Source organism: Lepus europaeus, chromosome 3, assembly GCF_033115175.1.
Source record: "Lepus europaeus isolate LE1 chromosome 3, mLepTim1.pri, whole genome shotgun sequence".
In the NCBI taxonomy this organism is placed as follows: Eukaryota; Metazoa; Chordata; class Mammalia; order Lagomorpha; family Leporidae; genus Lepus; species Lepus europaeus.
In genome coordinates, this window is record NC_084829.1 from 103,525,942 (window position 1) to 103,549,383 (window position 23,442).

The window sequence follows — 23,442 nt, forward strand, 5'->3', positions numbered from 1 at the left end:
TGTTCTGGTCTTCAAGACAAAGATTTAGGCACGCTTATTGCATGTTTACTGTGCACCAGATACACATGCCCTACATATGTTAATTTATTCAGTCTTCACAACAAGAAGGAGGTCTGGTATTCTCCCAACTTTACAGATAAAGTGTCCTGCCTACAGTTACATGGATGGCACGCTCAGGATCTGAACCCCACAAGATTCACTCTGTTGCCCCTTAACCATTTGGCAATGGTGCCTCCCAGGAAAAGTAAATTGCTTAAATTTGGGGGCACAAGGTACTCAAGGCCTGCTAGGAATCGGTTGTTTGCTCCGAAGAAACCCAGTGTGTTGAGTTTTAGAGCTGGACCTGGTATCGTTCCGGGTCTGAATAATGATGCAGGCCAGATAAATTAGGTCCTGCAACATCCTTGCTAGACAGCTGACCATTCCCAATTCTATTTTAGTTTTGGTCTCAACCTGCCTCTTTCTGAAAACGATTGAAATAGCTTTCATGCAAATATACAAGAACTCATCTTCCTTCCAGATCTCTACAGGGCTCCAGTGTCATTTCAGCCACCTGCAAAACATCACTGCTGAAGTCAGGCCTTTATGCGCCAAAATGCCTACCATGAAATGTCCAGCAGCCCCTCCCCAAACTACTCATTTTTCTGACTTCTCTATCTCTGTGCTGGTGTCATTCAGTGACCCAGACTTTAAAGCTCAGGGTAAATTTTTACTTCCCTCTTTGCTATACTGTCCCCTGCCTCAACCCCTCCCCAAGCAAACAAGGGATTAGGCATTAAGTCCTGTTGATTCTCTTTGCCCTGTCCACCCCTGCCCATTCCTACTGCAATGAATCAGATTTCTACAACCATATTTTAGACAAATACATTTCCAAGTAATTTGCCCTCCTTAGCATCTCTATCCTCAATAGAGCCATCAGATTAAACCTGACAATCATAGTGTTTATAGAGTGTGTGTGTGTGTGTGTGTGTGTTTTGTTCTGTTGCAGACACTGTTCTAAGTTGGAGACACATCACTGAATTAACCGGCAAGAATTCTTTCCTAAGGAAGCTCACTAAAGGGACCAAAATGACTGTATGATTTCCTGACTTAAAAGCAAAGCTGTAAAGTTAAGAGTCAATGGATTTCCATTTCCCAGAAATTAATTATAAAATCTGGGTTTGGAAATCAATATCCTTCACAATATGGTCTCACGGCTCCTTTTCTCTCCTTTTATCAGCATGTGCTCTGCTTGCACCCACTACGGAATATTTATTATACAACACAAAATGATTTTCCCCCACCTGCTGTCTTGGTCCTGCTGTCCCTGCTGCCTGGAATATATCATCTGCACTCCCCCCCATACCAATGTTTCTGCTTTCAGCCACCAGAGTTCTCTGCCTCCGCCAATGGACCAGATCTTTGACTTTGGGGTAGAAAGTCCCTTTGTGACAATTCAGCCTGTTCATCTCCCCTTGACTTCTGCTTTGATTTTAATGCCCCATGTTAGTCCTCAGTCTTTGCACCTGAGTCTGTGCCATTTTGCTGTTGTTGCTTTTTTAAAAGGCAGAGAGAGAGAGAGAGAGAGAGAGAGAGAGAGACTCTCATGTGCTAACCCAGCCCAAACAACATCCAGGTTTTCCATGTAGGTGCTTAGGACCCAACCATTTGAGCCATCACCACTGCTTAGCAGTCTGTACCAGCAGGAAGCTGGAATCAAGAGCTGGAGCTAGGAACTCAAATGTGGTACTCAAGAATCCTAACCACTAGTCTAAATGCCTGCTCCACATTTTTGTTTTCTGAGTATCTCTTGGTAAGTTTCTACTTTACACATCTTACTCAGCATAAAATTCCCCAATTTTTTTTTATAAAAAAAAATTCATCAATTTATTTTGAAAGGGAGAGTGACACGCACACACACAGGGAAAGAGACAGAGACAAAGAGAGAGAGAGAGAGATCTTCCACCAGCTGGTTCATTCCCCAAAATGGCTGCAACAGCTGGGGCTGGGCTGGGCTGAAGCCAGGAGCCAGGAGCCAGGAACTCCATCCAGGTCTCCCACGTGGTTGGCAGGAACTCAAATACTTGAGCCATCATGTACTGCCTCCCAGGTGCATCTGCTGGGAGCTGGATCAGAAGCTGAGCAGCCAGGACTGGCACTCTGATCTGGGATGCAGGTATCCAAAGCGGCAGCTTAACAAGTTGTGCCACAATGCCCATCCCTCACTGTACCCTTCATATGTAATTCTTCCCCTAAACTCCACATCTGTACTTGAGTCCCCAAAGACTTTGCAGGCTCTGACAGCCTACCTGCCCCTTTGGACTCTGTCATCTAACCATTCATCCATTCAACAAGCAATGAACATCATCGAACCCTCCGTATGTGGTGATGACCAGGGGGAGGTTCCCACAAAGCACAGCAAAAATGACAATTCCCTGCTCATATGGTGCTCACTCTCTCACTGGGGCAAGTGGCTAAAGGAGCAAGATGATATTGGTGAGTGAGAAAGACTATGAAGGAAGTAAAATGGGCTTCTGAGATGGGGGGGTGGGACAGGGAAGGGCAGAAGCAGGTCTAGACAGGATGTTCTGAGAAACGAATCTCAGGTGGGGCTGGAGTGATGGGGAGCACGCCCTGCGTTAGAGCAGGTGACGTGTTCCCAGCAGAGGAAGAATTCCCAGTGCAGCCATCAGCCTGGCCTCCTCCAGAGAAAGAGATCAGGTCAGAGCAAAGGAGGGAGGGTGGTGAGGACAGAGGCCAGCAAGGGGCAGAGCATGGACGCCTGCTCGCTGTCCCCTTGGGAAGTACTTTGTCAGCTTCCCCTCAAATGCTAGCTCCCTGGCTCTCTGGCTTGTCAGGCTCACTGGCTCCCTAATTCTTTCGTCTGATTTGTCCTCTATTCGTGACCTCAGATGTGGCCCATTTCAATGGCAGGCTCGTCATGGTGGGCTCCTGACTTAGGGCATACATCTTCCAGGTCTTTACGCTTTAATGATGCTACTGGACAGAGTGGTTCCTATGATGTTTTCTAGGTCAAAAATGTGATCATGACTTGGATGAACACCCTGAAAAAATTCTCAGGGAGGAAAAACTCTGACTGTGGGTAACTCTTCCCAAGTGGGAAGGCTTCTGGGCATTGGAAATTCTTCTATGACATCAATAAGAATGCACTCTTTTCAACAATGGAACAACTGTGCATTTAAATGTAGTAGCGTTTTAGGTCTTTTGAGTGTATAAAGAATGATAAAACTTTTTTCAAATGTGTACCTGCTTTAGCAAGTGTTGTCAAGATGTGAAGAAACAGGAATTTTCAAACACTTCTCTTGGGAAGGCCAACAGGATGGCCTCTTTGGAGAGCAATTAGACAACAGCTGGCAGAGTGAAAGGTGCATCTATCCTAGGACCTGGTGATTCTGCCACTAGGGGAACTCCAGCATGCATGCATAAAGATGCTGTCCAGAGTCGTGGAAGCCTCGCTTGCCACAATGATCCGAGGTGACCCAAGTGTCTCTGAACAGGAAAAGGGGCATTTTCATATTTGATGTAGAAACAAGTGGGTTACAGCTTCTCAAATAGGTCATGTTCAGTGGAAAATCAAATTGTATCATCATGAACGATGTGATACCTCTTAAAAAATGAAAGTGTGTCATATGTAGCTAAGCATAAGCAAAATATGAAAGTATAACAACATGCATGGGAACCATCGAACTCAAAATAGGGGTCAGTCTGGAGGAGTGGAGAAAGGGGAGTAGAATTGGGAGTGCGACATGTATGGAGCTTTCTCTGAATGCCTTTTTTTACTGAAAAGAAGTATGAAAGAAACAGAACAAAATACTAACATGACAAAGCTGGGTGCCTACATCAGAACTTATAATTAGTCTTTCCTTTATGTATGTTTGTATAATAAGAAAAGAATTTATTTAAAGTATACCTGTGACAAGTTGCATTTGAAAGAAAACACAATTTAAAATGCTATAAAGTGGCAATTTAAAAACTAAGCCCTGTTGCTTACTTTCACATTACATAGGAAAAAAAAAAAAAAAAAAAAGACCTCTGAGTTGGGTATTTCGTGGCCAAGTAGCAACAATGCTGATGAAGAATAGTGAAATTAATTAAAATGACACATTCTGAAAAGTGTTTCTTACCCTAACATCCTGAGAGTGTAGAGCATTGTTTTTCCTTTAGACAGATTTTCATCTTAACAAAATGCCCATTTAGGTACTTAATTGTGTATTGTCTTTTGCTTTCATCTAAAGGTTTCCCATATTTGTCTCCCTAACTAAACTGAACCAGATCTCTGATCATCCAGTTTTTAGCCTGGAATTTTTCCTGTCATCAGTTTACTGATTTCGTACTCAATAAATACCTCTGGAGGGTATGACCATTTGGTGCATCCATTTCCCTTAGATGAGAAACTTAGTCCTAAGAACCTAACAGATAGAGTGACCGCCTAGAGCATTTGATTTTCTGTCGCTAGTGGGGCACAACAGTTGTTTCCTCAATATGCAGTTACCTTAGATTGCAGAGCCCTGAAACAGAAAAGCACACAAGGCTGACTGCTATTTCCAAGCTTCTAAAAATGCACACACACTTCAGAGCTTTCTGGATGAGGCGGCTGGGCGCCTGGTATCTTCAGCTCTCCGGGAGCTGGTGCCTATCACCAAGCCTGGCATCGCTCACTCTTCCCGGGCAGGAAGCACCCATCTTTCCCCTCCCCTGCTCTATTTTGACTGACGCTTCTATTTCTCAAAGCAGAACTCAGGTTTTTAGTATTTAGACCTGAATCTTCATTGAACGCTCTCAACAATGGCAGGAAAAATTAGAGGATACAGGCACATTTTGCAGTAATGTGGATGAAAGCACTCTTTCTTTTTGTCTAATATGGAGTCCAGCTTTGAGGTTCTCTATTTCCACCAGATAGAAAGCCAAGCCTTTGTAGTGTGTTTTGGGATTCCCCCCCCCCCCATTTTTTTTTTTGTTTTTGATGTGAGCTGGCATTTCTCATGAAAAGATAAAGGCATCAATTAAGTCTACTACCAAACCTCAAGGATGAAAGCTATTGTTGTGAGCAGGAGTTAGGCACGCACATGGTATCAAGTAAGGGCCTGGAAACAGACGGCAGCCAAGGAAAACAGATGTCTGTCTCCCTGAAGAAGACCAAATGATGTGTATATTAACTATCCTTAATCTCCCAACTGATTCAACAATGGTGGCATTGATGAACTAATTTGGGCTGAACACAGTCACTGCCATGACCACTGTCACCATAAAACGTTAAAATGTTTGACTCAACCAGCTAAGCAACAAACAGGGAGAAAACAATAGCCAGGGAGCCACCGTACGAGAGAGAAGGATGCATCAGATGCAGAGCCCACGGTTGAAGGGTCAAACAGTCTCCGCTCTACCTTGGCTGCAAAAGGCAAAAGTCCAGATGTGGGCAGCAGAGGAATTCCCCCATGGAACAATGAGTAATAACGGCCGACTCACAATCATAGGATGCGCGAGACAATGATGAATGGTAGATTACCAACCTATAGAAGACCATCACAATGGTCACTTTCTTCCTAGTGGAACCTGCGCGCAAAATTGGAACAGAACGAAAATTCCGCTTGAGGTTTGTGCATGCTGTTTTTCCTGTTTTCCTGACATGGTTATAAATGAGAAAAAGTGCAGATGTTCAGCCTCTCGTCTCCATTGCATGACTGTGTCTCTTCCTTTTATTAGCTTGCTCTTGCTGCTCCTTTTATGTTGTGGTGGTGTTGTCTTAAACTCCCCCGCACAGGCTGTCCTCGGGACCTTTGCTTTCTGCACGCTCTCTTTCTCCCTTCCCCCACCCTTCTTCCTTTATTTTCTCCTCTTCTCCCTTCTGCTCCCCACTCCCTGCATTTGTCATTTCTCAGGATTATTGGGGGGAAGAAGGAGAAGAGTTAGGCATAGCGCATGACGTAGTGTCTATAAAGCAAAAACTCCAAGTGTTTCTTGCCAAAGCCAGTTACTCTCTCCAGTGCAGTCCTTGTTTATGTTCATACTAAGAGGTGTGCCCAGAAATAGGTCAACTTCAAGGTTAAATAACTCCACCATGACCAGGCCAGTCATGAGAGTATGAAAAGCATTCTCAAGTTAGACCAGAAGTTCAGGTTCGTTTTTGGGAAGCAGAAGGCCTTGCTTACCAAGTAATGCTGTGATAGCAATCCGCGATTAGACCCAAACTTGGGCTAGCTTTAGAGCTGAGCGCCCTGTGCCCCTATCCAGGGTTCAGCTGGATGAGAGACTGCAAAGCCATTGAGCCGCACTGGCCTTGCTTGGATGTTTCCCTTTCTTTGGCAAAACCCCATCCACTTCTGTGTTTGACTCTAAGCTCGTTTCACTTTTTAAAAACAAATAGACTCCCTCTCTCTTGAAGGTCTTCAGAGATCCACAGTTCCTATAACAATCAGGAAAGATGATGGCCGAACTCTGGCCTTCACTGCCCAGTGGTTCCGGTCTGCGTCCACAAGACACCGAACACCTCGGTGTTTCCAGATTTTGTCCATGGCTCTGCCTGATGCCAAACATCTGGATAGCTGAAAACATCAGGCCGTTTGGCATCAAGCAGACAAAACATCTGGATGGCTGCTTGAGTTTTTCACTTTTTAACTGGATGTTTGGTGTCTTGTAGACACAAGCTGAGGCTCCGACTCCATCCTGTAACAGCCCCCAGGCTGCCAGGCTGCCTCCAGATTCCCTTTATTGCAACTGACATTTTTACAAGAAAACTTTGCATTCTGTGTGATGCCTGTTGCTCTTATGCTCGGAAACAGATTCTTCACTCAGGAAAAAAAAAAAAGCCCCAAACACCAAAACACATCCCAAACCAACCCCCAAAGGCCACACGCATGAGCAAGGGTTTGAAGGAGCTGGACAAGTTCAGAATCACTACTGTCCTGGTGAGTGAGCACAGCTATGGCACAACTTAAGGAGGTGTCAGTGGCTACAGGGAGCAGAGGCCCACAGAGGTCTCAGCAGAATTGCCAGATCCATCCCAATGACCCTGTTTGACTTGTTCCTGTTTCAGCCACAGAATACTGCTTCCAGGCTGGCAAAGATGGTGTTTGCCATACCACTGGATGTAGATTAATGACAAATGGCCAAACATTCCATATGTCACACCAGCGACACTATAAACCAAACAGTAGGGATAGTTTAGAAAACACCCTTTTCTCCAACATTTCTGAGCAAGCAAGATGCTCACGTTTGACTGGTTTGGGGGTCAGTGCTGTGGCATAGTGGGTAACCTATGGCACCAGCATCCCATATGGGCCCCGGTTTGAGTCCCAGGTAGTCTACTTCCTATCCAGCTCCCCACTAAAATGTCTGCAATGGCAGCAGGAGATGGCCCAAGTGCTTGGGCCCCTGTACCAATGCAGGAGACCCAGATGAAGCTCCTGGCTCCTGACTTGGGTCTGGCCCAGTCCCAGACATTGGGGCCATTTGAGGAGTGAACCAGTAATGGAAGATTCCCTGTCTGTCTCTGTCTCTCCCTCTCCCTCCCTCTTTCCCTTCAAAACAATTTGGTTTGAAAATAAGTTTCACAATCCAAGTGAGGGCTTAGTTCTCCCCCACCTTGGAATGGTTGTGCTAACGATGAAAATAAATTATCAACAACTATTTATTGACCACCGTCCATGTGCCTAGCTGTCATGAACTGTCTGACTTCACACCCCTTCTCATTCCGGCTCTTGCCAAGTGTACTTATTAGCTTCTCTGATGAGCTCATACCAGCCCACTCACTGTGAACAGCCCTGCTCTTAGGCACACAAGGCTCCCTGGCCTAGAAAAGCTGTTGGAACAGGTTCCAGTTATCCTCTTCTCTCTTAGCCTCTGTGCCTGGCATCCAAGATCCCTTGCCTGCATCTTGCTCTTCAACACCTCAATCCTTGGCCCATGTTTTGCGTTTCCATTTGAGCCCCTCATCATTTACTTGTTAGTCTTGGAGACTAGGTTCTTTATCTGCAGGCTCCAATCTCCCCAACCCTGGATGATGCTTATTAGCTATTGGAATTACTGGATTTGCTTCTTCTTACCTACTCTAACAGCAACCACTTACTGAGTACAGGATTAGCATTGAGCTGACTTTTTCAGTATATTATGTTGTTTAATCTTCACATGGGGTTGGTAAGATAAACTGCTATTTCATGGTAGAGGCTGAGGTTTAAAAAACAATTGTACAGCTCATCTAGTATCACAAGCTAGAAACTAATAAAGGGCAGAACCGGGGTTCAAACCGAGGATTGACTCCAAAACCTAGAAATCACCACTCCTCGGTATTGTCTCAGTTTGTCCTTGGGATTTAACCCTTTGCTCATCTGGCCCATATTATATGTCTACTCTCACTGCTCTGACTTCTCTTCTTTCATTTGTTGGTAACATAGCTTTTATTTTTTCTTAAAGATTTATTTATTTGAAAGTCAGAGTTACAGAGAGATAGAGGGAGGGAGGGAGGGAGGGAGGGAGGAAGGGAGGGAGGGAAAGAGAGAGAATCTTCCATCTGCTGGTTCACTTCCCAAATGGCCACAATAGCCAGGGATGAGCCAGGCTTAATCCAGGAGCCAGGAGCTTCATCCAGGTCTCCCATGGGAGTGGCCAGGGCCCAAACACTTGCGTCATCTTCTGTTGCTTTCCCCAGGTCATTAGAAGGGAGCTGGATCAGAAGTGGAGCAGCCAAGACACCACCAAGTGCCCCTGTGGGATGCTGATATCAAGGTGACTTTACTCCTTCTACCGCAATGCCAGCCCCATAACATATCTTGAGTGCCTATTTGGTAGCAGGCACTGTATTTTATGCCAGGAATAAAATGGTGACCAATATAAGGCCTAGGCCCTGCCCTCCTGGGCAGAATGGCTTAGTGCCTAGTGGGGGAAGAAGACAAGTAGAACGACAGTTTCAAAGCAGTGCAATAAGCTCAGTAACACATGGAGCTCGCTATAGTACCTGGTGGCTCAGCTGCGCCCTCTTGTCTTCCTTGCACCTGGTCCCATCGGGTCCCCTTCTTCTGGTATTCAGCGGGCATTGAGTCTGAGTCTTCCACCAGCAGGCTCATTCAGACCCTGAATTGAGGCAGATGAAGGGTACAAGGTCAATGGCCTTGGGAGACCATCTGGGTGGAACTTAGAATTGACTCTGCCCCCCAGATCCGGAATGCAGTGGCTCGGCCATAACTTCTGAATGCTGAGTGCCTGAATGCTCCCTCTAGCCTCCCTGGTAGCTTGGGGGTATGGGCTCTAGGGTTCTAGGTCTGAGCTATCTCCTTAGCATCTGCATCACAGATTCATATAGTCTATGAGGGCTCAGCTTATTGTCCTGTGTTTCTGCTCACATCACTCTCTGGGTGTTCTCTAGGACTGTAGCCATAGGATTCCTTTATCCCAGGGTAGGGCTTTGTTTTCCAGGCCTCCACCACCAGGCAGGGGTCCTATAACCTACGACCTCTGTCTGCTGACTTGGATTGCTGCTCAGGATCTCTTTCTGCCATGATTCAATCCTTGGATGGGACGTCCTGCCAACAAGGGCCATCTGAATCTCATGTGAACTTGCTGCATGGGAATTTATACTGAGCTTGGCACCATCAAGTCAGGCATTCACTGCAGCTTGGTCAACTTGCCCTTGACCTGTTTCAATACTGGAAAATTCCTTGGAAATATAGAGGCTTAAAAGGAAATGTAATCTCTCTTAGCTCAGTGGCCATATGTGTAAGTAAATGTCTAGCAAATATTTGTCAAGGGCATTAAAACAAGAAAAGTTAAAACAAGCACTGGTGTCAGAACCCCTGTAGCATACATTTTGACACACATCAGTCACTCAATAACCATTTGCTGCTCTGAATATGTTTGAGTTGAATTGAAGTATAATCTACCTGGGGAGGTAAGATGTATAGATAGAGAACAATTAAAGAGCATTACAGATCACTTAATATCAACCATCCTGTGGATAAGGGAGGCAGCCCAAGGAGTCAGAGCTGTCAGCAAAAGACTTACAGAAGATAAAGGACTTGAAATAGACTTTAGGCCATTAATGCATTTCATGTTTTTCCAAATGATTTTTTTCAAATGACTCCAGAATAGATACATCACCCCCACTGTCTAAAATAAATAAATAAATAAAATTTAAAAATTAGAGAAGTTGACATAGTAGAGGCTATTCAGAAATGAAATAGTTTTGTGAACATTTGGCAAATTTTTATTGCCTACTATGTGCTATGCTTTATTGCCAAGAACTAGGCATATGAAATGCTCAAGAAAGACATAGAGTATCCTTGGGGTACCACACTGCAGCATGTGGACTATAAATAAGAAGCCAAATGGCAATGTGGTACATTCTAAAGAATCACACAGGGGTCAGTGTTGTGGCACAGCGGGTTGAGCCACTACCTACGATGCTGCCATTCCATATCAGAGTGCAAGTCAGAGTTCCATCTGCTCCACTTTTTTTTTTTTTTTTTTTTAAAGAATTAAAGACAGAATCACTCAGGTGCAGGGACCAGCTCTAGTCAAGTGCAAATCACAGCTGCTGTTCCCATCAGTTCTCTTCAAGGGAGCCTGCAATGTTAGGCAACCTTGACTCTTTCCCTCTCGTTGGATTCTGCCTTTGTTTTCACCGGGGAAAAATCTAAACTATGTCCCATGAGATTCTCACAAAGTCAGAATGATTGGCTTCGCATGTTCCTAACCGTGCCCAGAAAACTCCAAGGCATTAGACTGCATCTGAGAGACAGAGTAGAATATGGTTCTCCCCAACCTGGGGTGCATTTCAGGTCCCAGGCCCCAGAAACCTTTAATTTTAAAGATGACAATGGATCACAGCCAAGCATGTTTGATATATTTCATAGTCTAGAGAGTTGCAAAAGTGACCCTCCAAATTGCTACTTTGGCTTGGCAAATGGTTTTTTAATATTATTTCTATAGAAGTCAGGATGGCCTAACAGAAAGAACCCTAAGCACTGATGGAACCACATAGAGGATCATCCTTCCCTTTGCCCCATGACAATGTGCTCTGAGAGTCCCAAGTGCTCATTTCTATTCTAGAGTATGCTCCAGTTTGGAGATTAGCATGTTCTGCGCATCCAACTCCGTGTCCTGTTGAATCTTTCTGCTATAAGCCCAGAACTTTCTACATGAGAATGAAGCTGATAGAATCACCTGCTAGGAGCCTACACTAAGCTTTACATATCATGGACTCACCCTGGCACATGGGTGGCACTTTAAATGACACGGTGGGATTTCTGCTTAGCCCCATGGGTCAATCTGTCTGCTCTGTGGTTCATATAGTCTGTCCCAGGGGATTTTTATTACAAAACAACAGCAGCTTTTCCCTTTTTGAATTCCCTTTTTGATGTTTTCATTTTTGTTAAAACATTTATTTCTAATTTCACATCTCCAAGATTTTAGACAGCACAGCCAGATTTTGCTGAAGGTTCTCAGGTGGTCTCCTACCGGGTGCTTCTCGAACTTCTGTGCCTATGAATCACTGGGAGATTTTATCAAAGACCGACTTGGGATTCAGGAATGTCTGCATTTCCAACAAGTGCTCAGGCGAGGGCCTTGCTACAGGTGCATGGATTCCCTTCCAGGTAGCACATTCATAGAGTACAGAGCTCTTCTGATGGATGCAGGGAGTTGGTGAGGAAACAGAAGAAAGAGAACCCTGCTGTGTCTTACAGTCTTAGAACCAGGGCACAATCCCAGTCAGTCCAAGTTGATTTTATTCTTGACTGAGAATTGTAAACGACTTAGAGTTGTTCTCTGTTTTCTCTATGACAGAATACCACAGATTGGGTAACTCAGAAAGAACATTTATTTTGCACAGTTCTAGGGGCTGGAGAGAACAATATCAAAGGACTCCCATCTAGTAAGGGCCTTCTCCCAATGTGAGAGAGAACCTTAGACACAGGGCGAGCTTATTTTTTATAACAAACCCATCCCTGAGCTACCTAACCCATTCCTGAGCTGACTAACCCATTTCTAAGCTATCTAACCCATTCTTGAGATAAGGGCATTCATCCAGCAGCTGCTCCCATGACCTAATCACCTCCCAAGACTGTCATAGTGGCAACTGAATTGCAAGCTGAGCTTTGGAGGGGACATTCAAACTGTAGCATATTTCTTCATCTAATGTTATCTATAGTCTACTGATTTCCTTACAAGCAGACTCCTCTAACTTTCCAGAAAATATAAAGTGCCAGTGTCTACTCTGATTTCCCAAGACTTGATACATCCAGGGTAAGGAAAACACATACTGTATTCCTAGAGGCAATGCTTTCCAGTCTTTTTCATCTCAGGACATGACAGATACATGCCACGTTGGTGAGTGATCCTGTTGACAGTGGCTTGCCTTGGAAGTGGCTGCTGACCGATAAAAAGCGACTAGCCTGATGGAGAACAAACCTCTTGCAGTAACCCATGCACTTAGCCCAGGCGAGCTCTGTTCCTTGGCTATAGTTCCTCAGTTTCAGAAATCCATTCTTATAAATACCACAGGAAGAATAACACCAAAGTCACTGCTATTAAGTATCTAGGGAGGTTCACTGCCAACTAAGCCACCCAAAAGAGCCTAGAACATGTCCAGGAAAAAAAAAAAGAGGGGCAGAGGGGAAGGTGCGAGGAAGGGGAGGGTGGAAGGGCACCACCAAAAACCTGTTTGCGTCAGTGCTGAACACATTTGACCAAGCTATTTCTCCTCCCCGCAGTGTAATTTGTGAGTCCACAGGAAGACCAAGATGCTAAGGCATCTGTCTCTGCATAGACCATTTTCCTCAGTGAGTTGGAAGGCAGTGACCTTAAACCAAACATTCTTTAGAAATGTTTCTATGGTAAGAAGTTAGCACCCAAGCCCACGCAGATAGATAATTCACTCTCACAACATTTATTTTCTTCTCTGTAGGCCAGAGGTCAGCACGCCATTTTCTGTAAAGGGTCAGAGAGTAAATATTTTAAGCTCTGTGGTCCATACAGTTTCTGGAGCAATGATTCCACTGCAGTAGCATCCACCGACAGTCCATAAACAAATGGGCATGAATGCGGGCCAGGACAACTTTATTTACAGAAACAGGTAGTGGGGTGGATTGGGCCCATGGGTCTGTGATCCTTGTTAGGGGAAAATCTGGTAGGTCGATGAATCTAAAATAAAAGCTGAATGTGGAAAAGAACAGAACACATCTATGTTCAGGGCAAGGTGGATCATCACGGGGGTTTGAAGACAGATCCTTCCCTGGGACAAATAGATGCTGAACACACACACAGCACAGATGGATGCTGAACACAGCAGGGCTCGGGAAAGCAGTTGGTAGCAGGGCTGGCAAACTGCCCAGGGCAGGATAGAAGTAGAAGACTGAGACTTACTTAGGGCAAATGTCCCATGAAACAGTCTTTGGTCTTTCTGTGTCTATGTGGCTGACACACTGGAAACTTCTATTCTGCATTCTTTTTTTTTCTTTTAAAGAAATTTTCACCAGCCCTTTGCCATGCAACTGTCATGTATGAGATGACTGAGAGCCAGGATTCTGCAAAAAATCCTGCACAGTTAGCATAGGTTGTATTTTCATGTTTTATTAAATTTGGCTTTGACCACATACCAATTTATCTCTGCCTTTGAGCCTATGAGACCACGCTAATTTGCATGTCTGTGGTTTACGCAGTGGGACCCTCCAGTACTTTAAATAGTACTTTGTAAGTTTCTCAAAAGAGGCCAGAGAGAGACTATAAATATTATGACCTTGAAATAAAGCAGATAGATGTGCAGTTGTTAGGACTGTAAAACATATGCACATTAATTTTGCTTATTATTGAAATGCATACATATTTACAGGTCAAAGTTCTTCTTCCTGTGTGGCCCTACTGACATTAACTAGGAAACTGCATTTTAAATGTAAATTAAAGGTATCTAAATATAAGCTCTTCTATGTTAATTGCACAAGTAACAATTAACTTCACTCAATTATGCTTCCATTTTTGTTTCGCTTTTACAGGAAGTGGAATCCCTGTCACCAGCTAGAACTGTAGGTGAGACCAGGGATTTCTTGTTTGTAATAAGTGTGTTGTTCACCGTATGCTTTTAACATGTATCCTGAATCCACCCTTTAATCTAAGAGTCTTTGATCCCAGCTCCTTTCTAGAGTCTTCAATACCAGAACTCTCCCCAGTTATTCTTGTGTAAATCGATATCATGGATGTTACCAGGCAATAAATGAACAATGCCACATTTAGTATTTATAACAACAGGGATTATTAACTTAATTACCTTATCCTTTTGAAATATCTGAAGAAGAATTATGGCCTCTGGGACACCAGCAACAGTCACCTAATCTATTTCTTAAGTTACAGCCGCAAAGTCTCTGGCAGGCCTCCCTCCAGGGCCTGGCTTATTGCAAACACTGGTGTGTCAAGTTGAGTGGTGTTCTATCTTTGTGCAGTTCTAAAGGCAGAGTGCTGATTTTAAGAATTTTGTATTTCGTTAACAAGAAAACCTAAATTACATTTGAGGGCAAACATGGAAATGTCAACTTTTTATTTTATTAAGTGAGGACAATACACAAAATTTATCATATTTATAACTACAAAAAAAGGAGGATATTTGAACACCAAAGTAGAAAGCAAAAAAAAAAAAAAATCATCATCTCAAACTGCACAACAGGGCTTTATAAAAGAACTCCCTGCATTGTCTTTGTTGGTCTCCATTTTAATATAGATTGGGGTACAAATGCGAAAAATGAGACAGAATAAGGGAATCTTAACATCTTAGATAAAATCGGAAGGGTTATTTTCTGTGTTTAAATGAAAGTCACTTGAGACGATTCCCTTACGGAAAGGAAAGTTAAAAGAGCGAATGATTTAAGGGTTTACAAAGGTCTTCTCCTCTAAGCACTATAATTCTAGGGACACAGCCCTGCGCATAAGAGCATCCTTAGAACACTGCTTTGGCAATGACACTGCAGCGACATTTATCTCTGCGTTTTATAAATTCCCTGGTAGTCAAGTCAGAGTCTTTATTGAAGAGGACTATGAATACTGTGATTTTTTTTTACTGGTAATGATAATAATAACTATGCCCAAATATTAAAGAATGGTCATCTTTCTATATAAAGCAATAGTTCCTGGTAACTCTATTTTTAAAACATTTTAAATGGAAAATTATCATGCCCCACAGAACAAAAATTTGCAAGAAATGTTTTCAGCTCCTTTCCTATCCAATTCTCATTTCCTGTCTTCTGGCCTCAGGGGTATAAAGCCAAGTAAAATTTCAAAAGCTCTTGGAAAAACAGAAGTTTCGTGTGTGTGTGTATGTGTGTGTATGTGTGTGTGTGCGCGCACGCACATTGGGGAGCCGTGAGGCCAGAAAAATCAAACAGATTAGAAGTGTCCCTTTTTGGTAATTTGCCTATCTCTTGCAAAGGTTCACACAACCACACATGCTCTGGTTTTGTGAATTTCACTGTGACAGTCAGAGCCTGATTAATGATGTGCTGTTATGAGGGAATCCAGTGGAAGCAGTGACTGAAAGAACATAAATGGTTTGGGAGACACCAAAGCTATCTTATCATCACAGTTACCAATAATTAACTCCTATAAATATCAACACTTAATTTATTAAACTGTCCAAAAACAAGGAAGCTATTAACCGGGTCCTGAGCTGCAGGTCCTTTTGGAGTTGGAGGGTCAGACTGAGGGGCTGCCACATATAGAAGCTGCCAGGTGGGCCTTTGGTGCAGTGGTCAAGATGTCATTTGGGACACCTGTGTCAAAATGGAGTCCTTGGGTTCGAGACCCGACTCTGCTTCCTATTCCAGCTTCCTGCTGATACACACCTGGGAGGCAGCAGGTGCTAGGTCAAGTAGTTGGATTCATGGGAGATTGAGTGTCCAGCTCCTGGCTTTGGCCTGGTCCAGCCCTGGCTGTTGCAGGCATTTGGGCAGTGAACCAGTGGGTGGGGGCTCTCTCTCTCTCTTTTTCTCTCCCTCTCTGTGTGTGTGTTTCTCCCTTTCCCTCTCTCTCTGCCTAATAAATAAAAGTTTACAAAAAGAGATCAAAGAACAGATGAGAGCAGCCTGTCCTAACCCCAGCAAGCATGGCTGCGAGGACCAGTGTAGCCTCAGAGAGGAGTGACCATTACAAAGTGATCTCCTGCACTGAGCGTTTCTACAGTAATCCAGGAAACCAGCAGTAGGGTCCACTTCCTGTAAAGGAGACTTGAGGTGAAAATGTAAGGAAAAAAAAAGCCACATGTTTCAACTACCAATGGCGATATTACCCAGAGATTTCTCAGTTGCTAAGGGTCAGGGGCAAACATGTGGGATGAAGTGGGAGGTCAGAGGGCAGACCTTCTAGAAGAAAAGAAAGAAACATTCCCTGGGAACACTGGTGGTGACCTGACTGGCGGAGTGGGGCTGCGTAGTGAGTTAATGAGACAGAAGAATGAGATTCAGAAAACACAATGAAAATCACAGCTCCTATTTACTGGAAAACGATTCTCTTTCAGACACAGTGCTCCGGGCTCTATTCAGTGTCCAGCTCTGTGCCTTTGAAAGGAGAACGGGGTAGATGAGTAAGGAAAACACTTGCTGGTAGCTGCCTCCTGTTGCTGCCTCTGGATAAGCTAGCATCTTTACTTCGCCTTCCATGGGCCTGGCATCCCTAGATCATCCTCTGGTTATTAGATAGAATGGAGCCCAAACACCAAGGAAGGATCAACAACACACAGATAAATATTTTGAGAGGATCCAGATTTGGAAAGTCCTAATATATTGCTAAACTTTCAACATTTTCCTCACCACAGAATGACTCCTCGGAGAACAAAGTAACTGTTGACTTCAAAGAACTCTGAGGAAGTTCAGTGGATGGAAAGAATTTGGCGAGCAATTGCGTGAATCAAATCTAGAGTTTTCCTTTCTGTCACGTGTGTGTGTGTGTAAAGCGCATGAATGTTTCTACAAAACTTAACTACTACCTGAAGTATTTCTCAATGTTTGAAATGCGCTGGGGATTAGAAGTGCCCTATCTATCTATCTATCTGGAAATTTCTACAAAGTTACCTCTGGGTTGTTCCATACCTGGGCTACCCCAGGACAATGTTAATGGTTTCAAAACCTAGCTGGGTCTCAGAATCACATGGGGAGCTATAAAAGTGTACATTCTTGAGTGTTACCACAGTCTTACTGAATCAGAATCTCGGGGCTGGAGCTGGTGACAACCCAAAGGGGCTCCTGAGAGTCCACAGAAAATGCCTATTGTGAAAAACTGTGTGGATTTCCAAATTTATTTTGCAGCAAAACAAACGTTTCCTCTAATCCCATTTTCAGTGAACTTTGTGAAGTGCCCTCGTATGTAGGTGGACAAGTGGTGCTGATGTGAGTTTGGGTGAGCCCATATTCAGGTTGGCATCTTGTGAACTACCCATCTAAACAGCTCTATTGTCACTGCTACCTCTTCCTATTGCTGCTATTCTCTCAATAAATGCAGATCTGGGTAGACCCCTCAAGGGCTTCCACACTTTGTTAATGGATGGATTTCTCTTACTCATCGCATAAGACCCTACTTTGCATTCTTGCCTCCCAAAAAACATACTCCACTGTGCAGTCCTAAGAGATCCTGCCCAACATGGCCTTGAAGTTATCTGGCTGCCTGGACTGATGACCCCTAACTGGACTTAGAGATGGCTCCTTAATATCAGCCTTCAGCAAAATGCCAAAATGGATCCCAAACAAAGAATTCACCCTAGAAGACCTCCCGGATGCCACATGAGGCATTATGAATAAGCTCTTGGTTCTGTTGACTCTCCCTCTTTTAGTTGTCTATGTTTATACAGTTTCTTGGTTTTGGAACTCTCCCCACTGTAAACTCAGCTCATCAGTCCATTAGAGCTCTCCACCAGGCAGAATCACAGCAAGCTGCCTGCTCACGGTCCTGAGGCCACAATTGCTTAGACAGTTTTTAGGGCACCAGGTGTCACTGGAAGACAAGTCTCTTCAATGACCAATCTACCTTTCTTTAAAAGTGTTTTTGAGGGGTGGACATTGTGGCATAGCAGGTTAGCCACTGCCTGAGATGCAGGCATCCCATGTGGGCGCTGGTTCATGTCCTAACTTATCCACTTCTGATCCATTGAATGGCCTGGGAAAGCAGTGAAAGATGGCCCAAGTGCTTGGACCCCTGCCACCTATGTGGGAGACCCAGATGAAGCTCTTGGTTCCTGGCTTTAGCCTGGCCCAGCCTTGGCGGCTGTGGCCATTTGGGGAGTAAAGCAGCAAATGGAAGATCTTTCTCTCTCCCCGAAACTCTTTTAAAATAAATAACTCTTTAACAAGCATTGTTAGATTTTTAAAAAAAAAATCATTTTTGGTTAATCAGCTTTGCCAGCATATCATCGGGTGCGTTTATGAATTTGACAGAGCAATGTCAAATGACATCAAATCCAATGACACAGCAATTGTAAGATCCCAGCATTCATTCCTTTCCTGGAAAGACAGGGAAATGTGTATTTGTTATCATCTCTACAAAAATGGTTCTTCCCAGGTCAAAAATGCTTTGCTCTTGGCCCAGGTGGCTTCAGAGGCACTGCCTTTATCTTCCCACTCCAACCTGGGAGCTCACTGAACATGAAGAGTCCTTGGTTTTACAGAGATCTGGAGTCAAAATTCTGGGTTGGATCATACAAGAGCAAACTTCCAGGAACATGTGCAAAATTCTCCAGGAGTGAGGCCAGTGTCCTCCCCTGAGATGGCCGACTCTTCAAGGATCAGAATCCTAATTTAAACTGATGTTATGCTCCCCCAAACCCCTCATCCACAGGCAGGAAAGTAACAGGTAAGCATGTAGCAGATACACTTGCCAGCATTAACACTCATGGCCAACCATCTCACAGACATAGAGATGCACTGAGAAAAAGACCAAACGATTGACCCAGCTGCGGACTTAGATCTCCTGGCTCCAAATCCTGTGCTTTTTCCATGTTTTCTTACAGTGCACATAGTAGTTAGTTGGTTAGTATCTGCTGGTTCACTCTCCACCATACCACTTGGGGCTGGACCAGGCTGCAGCCAGGAGCCAGGAGCTTCATCTGGGTCTCCCAAATGGGTGCAGGGGCCCAAAGATTGGAGCCATCTTTCACTGCTTTCTCAGGTGCATTAACAGGGAGCTGGATCAGAAGTGGAGCAGCTGGGACTTGAACTGATATCCAGATGGGATGCTGGCACTACAGGCCATGGTTTAACCACTGTGCCACAATGTTGGCTCCAGTTCTATAATTCTAACAATGACTGTGAAGACGGGTAGGATGTTGTTGGCAAAGGGTCCTTTTTCTGGCCCTACCCTTTGAGACAAAGAAGGAAAAAAGCCACCAAATAAGGTACCTTTGCTTTTCTCTCAAAGCCATCTTTATCTTTAATGGTTGTCTGAGCATAGCTCACAATCCTGTTCCTGAACTGGTTACTCCACCCATAAGAGGCCCAGGCACTTGAGTAATCAAGGTAGCTTGGATGTTGGCACTTTTGGCTAAGGCAATATTTCTTGCAGTAGACACTCACATTTACCATGCAGGTTTCCCTCAGGTATTAAAAACCATGCTCATCTTTTATTTGGAGTAGCTTCTATTGGTTAAGCGGTATTTTTATAACAGCCTACAGATCAGTTGCCGAAGACAGAAAGATTAATTTAATAGGGAATGTAATGTCTATAAGGAAATCTATTGCTTTAGGTACTTAGATGTAAACTTTACTATCAATTTAAGTTATTTATTATTATTCTCATTAAATGTTTTTTCTGTACTCTGAGATAAAAAAAAAATGTTTACAAGCTTTATTTCCCTTTCATGGTTCAAAGGCTTTATCTTGATTAATCGGATCTTTTGGCTTTCTTCTTCAATGCTGTGATTCACTGGTTTCCTGTCATTTCACTCTGCAGGGTCTGGTTTTCCCATTGACAGTCTGCCATATCGTCTGGGCAACAAGAAGTAGCCTGGAGAAATTTGGGGCTGTAACTGTGGTGTCCTGACTTGTTTGGGTCTACAGGGAGATGGCCATGACCAAACAAAACAACAACCAAAAGGAAAAGCTCCCAGGTCCTCCTGTATTTGGACAGCCCAGATGTTATTTACAGCCTTGTTTATGAAGTATTTTCTTGACCCTGCTGGCTAGGATCCACACACTTTGTCATTTCAGAGCGCACACGTCCTGTCACATGGTGACAATGTGCCCTGAACAAGTAAACAGGCTGGGAGACTATTATAAGGGTAGAGAGATCTTTTAACGTCACATTTCATCCTCCCCCTCAAAAAAAAAAAAAAAAAAAAAAAAAAAAAAGACAAAGGAAAGCACAGAGAAAGAGGATGAGGGCTGCTTTACTTTTAGATTTTCAACTAACTGACTATTGCCACCATTTTGAAACTCCTGCTGTGAACAAGAGTCTATGAAAAAAGCTAGCTCATTCATGAACCAGAGACTGAAGGTCCTCAAACTCCCTTTCTCGAGAGAAGTTGCTACAAAGAAACCCAGTGGACCACATACAATACAGTGGTACAGTTGCTGTGAACACTTGGGGAGAGTTACCAAAGGTTCATTCTAGAGTTATTTGTAATATTGAGAATACAGCGACTATCACACACCCCTATCTAAGAAGAATTAAGTAATGTATGGTCCACCCCTGCAATGAAAGGCTGTGTTTCCCTGTGTACTCCCACCACCCCCAGCACAAGCGTCCCCATCCACCAGTCCTCCCCACACAGCAGTGTGGGTTCTGTGTCTGATCCAGTCTTGCTCTGTTCTGTTCCCTTTCTTTCAGCTACCCTGTTGCCAGCACAGAGCTCTCTGTCCACAACCTGTCCTCTGAACATCTTTGCTCTGAAGGCCCCCAATTCCCTGAAACAGTGGAGCCCACTGGGTAACCAGAGGAGCTCTCACAACACCTGGAGTGGATAAGAACCCATCTTGCTCCCCACTCAAAGCCTCCAGTTGTTTTGATGATAAGGGACAGGCTGTTATCCATCATTGCCGAGGGAATTACTGAAAACCTAGTTATTTTTCCTTGCTACCTACCTAAGGATTTTAGCACATGACTCTACCGTTCCATTTTCTACTCTTTCTGACACCGTTTTTGGGGAGACTCAACAACCCCTACTGTTTGGCTAGTGTGCTCTCTTCAAAGGACTTGGCTGTCTCTTGTTTTGAGGTTCTTTTATTTTATAATTTTTACAACCACTGATGTTTACACTCCAGAGTCTGATATTATCAATTTATGCCCCATCTCCAGAATTTCAAGTTTCCCACTACCTTTTCACCATCTCCTGTTTTTTTTCAACTCACTTATTTTTGTACCCTTACTCCATTTCTTTGCTCACCCCAGGTTGGCCAGTCTACCCACTCTACCATTTTTCTGTGATCATCGTCCACCCCACTGATTGCCACTCTCTCTCTTTCTATACTGGACTCTATGTATGGCTCATTGATACAATCACTCCTTTGCATATGCTTCAATCCTTATGGTGAATTGATTAGTGTCTCCTCAAAATTCATGTCCATTTGGAGGTTCACAATATGACCGTATCTGGAAATAGGATCTTTGTAGATGCAGTTCATTAAGATGAAGTCAAGCTAGGTGGGCGGGGTGTGTGTGTGTTGGGGTGGGTGGAGCACGGGAGATGGTGGTGGGGTAGTGGTGGCTAAATCCAAAGCTCCGCTCTGCTCCAACCATCCTCACCTTCCTGATGTTCCTGCCACAATGAATGTTTCTCTGACTCTAGGTCTTTGCACTGGGGGTTGGCTCTGTGTGGGAGGATTTTTCCCTCTGAAATCTGCATGTCATATTCTTTCACTTTGTTCAAACATTTCCTCCTCTGAGAAGCCTTGTCTGGCTGTACTCTTTAAAATAGCTGTGCATCTATATGGTATATAATCATTTTATATATCTATTTATTTATTTTGCTAGCACTGACTAGTACCTGGTATTATACTTATTTGCTTGCTGTCTTTCCTAGGAGAGTATAAATATCCAAGGGTAGTTTCTTATGCATTATCTTAACTGCAGAACCTAGAATAAGGGAGTCATCAGATAAAAATTTGTTTAACTCAGCATTGATCAAAATAACTATTCAACACTAAAAATATACCTGGAAATCTGCTAAGTACTGATGATTTACAGTGGTTTGACTCATGATTTTTCTACTCTCAGATGGTGTGAAAGTATCACACATTCAGTGGGAACCATGCATTGATTTTTTTTTTTTTTTTTTGAAGAGTAGCATGCTATGGTTTCATGGAACATCAGCATCACAGCATTGGATTCTGTGCCTCAGGATCGAGGTCATCATGCATTGATTTTTAAATTTTGTTCTTTTCCCAGGCCAGTGATTTCTGGTATAGCTTCCTCTCTTGAAGCTGGGCAGTCGTAGCCCCATGGTCACAAGGGTGAAAGAGCTGACATTCCACAGTGTGCTGTATTGTCCCTAGGGTAGGTATATTGCATGCATTTTTCAACTTAGGATGCTTTTAATTTATGATGGGTTCATTGGGATGTAATCCCATCATAAATTGAGGAGTATCTGTGTCAGTGCATAGATACATTAATATAAAAAAATAAATATACTAACATACAAAATGTTACAGAAGGAAACAAACACGCTAACTCAACACACACACACACACAGACATCCATTCCAAGGCTTAATGGCCCTCTTGCCACCCACTGGCTGGGAAGGAAACAGAAAATGCCACGGGAGGCCCCTGCTCTCGGTACCAGGTGGCCCTGGGTTAAGAGCAAGAAGCAGGGCAGCGCATTTTGTCCAGGCCCAGTCCCAGGGGTTATCACTCTCCAGTGAGGAGGCCCCTCTGTCCATCAGAGGAAGTGCTTTTCTTTTCTACACCCAACGGGCTACTTACAGCAAAGCCTCAGTGTTGTGGGTAAAGCCGGAGCTCACCAAGGAGAAGCCAAAGGGCTGGTCTGAGCCCTCGGGGTACTCTGGCAGCACTGAGAATGTGGGTAAGCTACAGTGCCATCAGGCTGGAAGGAGAGTCAGGCCACGACTGGAAGGCACAGAGGCATGGACGGAACCTGACCTGGAGACCCAAAGCTACACGTCCTCGAGAAAGCCAGTTCTGACCAGTTCTAGCTGGACCTAACGAGCCTTGCCAAGTGGGCCTGAGAAATACCTGGATTGGAGACAGCTGGGGAGCCAGGTGTGTGGCCTCCTCTTCCTGTTAGAGGAGCCTGGAAGACAGGGACTGGCTAGACAAGCCTTTCTGGCCACCAACGCAGCCCGTGGGTGCGGGGAACCAGGACAAAGGGCTGAGCCCCGCCTTCCTGGGAGAACGGAGGCTGTGTGGGCTGAACACACACGGACTACCTGTGGGGCTGAGCAGCGTTGGCAGAACAGGTGTGTGGCAGATGTGCATTGCCCATGTATGAGCCAGGAGGCTGCAGATAGGCCCAAAGCCTGGCCAGACACTA